Below are 3,383 nucleotides of genomic sequence, written 5' to 3' on the forward strand. Positions count from 1 at the left end.
TCCAGAGCGGATAAATTTGAAAATGCTGTTTTCACGTTGTAGAAACGGAAGCTTTTGAAAACGATGAAGCATGTTTAGTCGTGTAACGCATTGTACCAATAGACATGTTTATACCAGTAACGTTAATTTTGCAGTTATGTGCTATTCACTTTCACACTGTTGCTAAAGATATTTACTTTGCACGCTCTTCATATTACAGACCTAAAAAGACGACAGAAAATTTACTCACGATTGCTGTCCTGCGGCAAAACACGAGGGCAGTTGCGTTTTAGATCAATTCTGAGTGAGCGTGCCGTGGGCGCGTCAGTGGATGGCAATATATTTCCGTAAATGAATTGATCCTGTCAGAAGAATTGCATGAAACTTATTATGTCTGTTCCGTCTGTATCATCTCAGTGAGGTTTTATACATGCACAGTAAGGCTAATGTAATGCTTTCAGACATTTCAGTGTGGATGATTTTTTTTGTTTTTTTTGTTGTTAAATTGCTTTAAAAAAATGGCATCAACATCCGTTTATGTCATAACGTCGTTTAACATTAGCGGAGGCATGCTCATGCTTGGGATGGCTCCGGGAGCGGAAGATAGAGGGGGAAAGAGAGGGGGAATGGCGGGCATCGGGGCCTGCGCCATTAGCGGAGTCATGTTCGCGCTTGGCGCTGCGGCCAGAAGAGCCGCGGTGAAAGGCTGAGCCGCAGCGGGAGGCGAGTGAGGCTTTGCTGCGGTGAGATCTGGGGCGCGGCCCAGGCTCGTTGAAGGCCTGCTGTTGCTGCGACCCAGCACTCGAGGAGAGGAGAGCTTGTGCGGGACGATGGTGGTGTCGAGCGAGGCGAGCTAGGGGCTTTGCACGGTCTATTGGCTTGAGCGTGTAGCTGGTCAAGAAGAGCAGCGGCCGCGATGAAGCCTGGTGCTCGGCGGCCGTGTCTGGCGGGGAAGGAGTGATCATGGGGCCGGCAAATTGCGGCGGATCTGAAAAAATCGCCAGTATAGGTCTCTTCGTTGGACGGGAAATTGGGTCTGTGATAAGATGGCAAAGGGAGCGAACCGAATGCTGAAAGACTAGAGATAGTGAAGGTAAGACTGCTTTGATTATTTATAGGGGATCTCTGTTGTGCTGGTTGGATAGATGGTGTAATTACTGATGATGGACTGGCCGTGTTATCTGCGCGTGCTCCTCCCGAAATCAAGAAGAGCAGCGGCCGCGATGAAGCCTGGTGCTCGGCGGCCGTGTCTGGCGGGGAAGGAGTGATCATGGGGCCGGCAAATTGCGGCGGATCTGAAAAAATCCCCAGTATATGTCTCTTCGTTGGAGGGGAAATTGGGTCTGTGATAAGATGGCAAAGGGAGCAAACCGAATGCTGAAAGACTAGAGATAATGAAGGTAAGGCTGTTTTGATTATTTATAGAGGTTCTCTCTTGTGCTGATTGGATAGATGGTGTAATTATTGATGATGGACTGGCCGTGTTAATTATCTGCGCGTGCTCCTCCCAAAATTTGTTAATAAAACATCACTTAAAGAAACTACAGGGATCTCTAGCACCAAGTTCATAATTCAATAATAATGTAACATGCAGGAGGTTAAGCAAGCAGGCAGGGATGTGGATCTATGTGCAGAAGTAACAAAGTAAACAAAAGACGAGGAACACTGGAAAACAAGGAACAGAAAACATGAGCAAAACAGCACCATTACATTCAACAAGTGACAAAGCACAAGAGAAACAAGGGCTATATATACACAGGAGACCAAAAGAGACCAATGAGTAATGAAGGGAACAAACAAGGAAGGGGTTGTGGTTAATTAATTACTATAAAAACTAACAGGGGTAACCATAGAGACAAACGAGGCAGCACAGCAAACAGTGCAAATTACACACAGGAAACATGTAACATAGCCCCCCACCTAGGCAGCAGAAATCAGACGCTCCAAAACAACAGTTAACAAAACAGAAAACAACAAAAAGTCCAGGAGGGTGGTGGAGTGGAGGCAGAACAGGTGGAGGGATGGTGGGCCAGGGCCATAGAGTGGAAGAGGGCCTGGAAACTGTGGTAGAGGAAGGGTGGAGCAGGCAAAGTGGGTGACCAAGGCGAAGTAGGAGGAGCAGAAGACCACCACGGCAGTGCAGGTGGAACTTTCACAGAGAGCACAGAGAGATTAGTAATGGCATCTTTAGCTGTAACAAAATGGGCAGAGAGTTCAGGAGCAACCTCTGTTGTTGTTACTTGACAGGCAGAGAGTTTGTAGAAGACCTCCTTGATGGTGACAAGACAGGCAGAGGAGTTCATAGACGACCTCTGTTGTCATGATATGGCAGGCAGAGAGTTCAGAGACTGCCTCCATGGCCGTGACAGGACAGACAGAGGATTCAGAGATGGCCTCCGTGGCCGTGACAAGACAGGCAGAGGGTTCAGAGATCGTCGCCACCGCCTCGGGGGAATCTGCAGTGGTTGCCGCCGCTTTGGGAGGACCTGGAGTGGACGCTGCTGCCTCAGGAAGAGCTGGAGAAGTGTGTAGAATTGTGTAGTGTTCAGTAGAACAACAGTGAACTGCGGTCAGATGAGATATTGTGAGGCCGTATGTCAGTAAAAACGAATTTTCCCATCCTGTCAGCCATTAATCTGTGCTCATAACACGTGCTCTTCAATTGGATGCCCAAATGCAGTGGTGCGTGCTTATAATTTCATATTAAAGTGCAAATGAAACTACAAGCATGCAATGTCCTTATTATGTTGTCAGTTAAGTCATGAAGTTACCAAAAAGGCGATTAATGCTAAGTTCATACTACAGGATTTTAAGCCCGATTTAACCTCAATTTGCAAATTAACGAGCTAGCCGACAGGTCGGGCTGTGATCGAGGGGGAAATCAGCGAGTGATCGGCGCACGGCAATCTTTATGTGTGAATTACACAACGACGCATCAAAGAGGTTGACCGATGGCAAACAAATATCTAGCATGCCAAATAGCTGGACTGGTCGGCCGACTCGACATCACGTGGTGTCAGGTGTTGTGACGAGCTACAGCCAATGAGAGAGCAAGGCATGGGTTGAGGTCACCGGAAGAAAAACAACAGCAGCAACATGGCTTAAAGAAAAGTTTGGACAATAAATGGAGCAAAATTTTTCATCTAGCAAACAGCTTGCAGCGCCAATTTCTTCCCGACATCCATTTTCAAATAAACAACTCCTGTTTCACGTGTTGTTTCGCGTCATTCCCGTTCCAATTCTCGCGTGTGTTTTCGTGACAAAACGTGGTTTGTAGAGTCGTTGGGTGACAGAGTTGTTGTCAGCTTGTATAGTGTGTAACCCCGGTTGCGGATCATTTACATAAAGTCACGTAGTGTGAACACCACAACGACTTAAAGACAGACAATCAAGTCATGTAGTCT

Source organism: Sinocyclocheilus rhinocerous, unplaced genomic scaffold, assembly GCF_001515625.1.
Source record: "Sinocyclocheilus rhinocerous isolate Xijiao unplaced genomic scaffold, SAMN03320098_v1.1 scaffold1353, whole genome shotgun sequence".
Classification (NCBI taxonomy): domain Eukaryota; kingdom Metazoa; phylum Chordata; class Actinopteri; order Cypriniformes; family Cyprinidae; genus Sinocyclocheilus; species Sinocyclocheilus rhinocerous.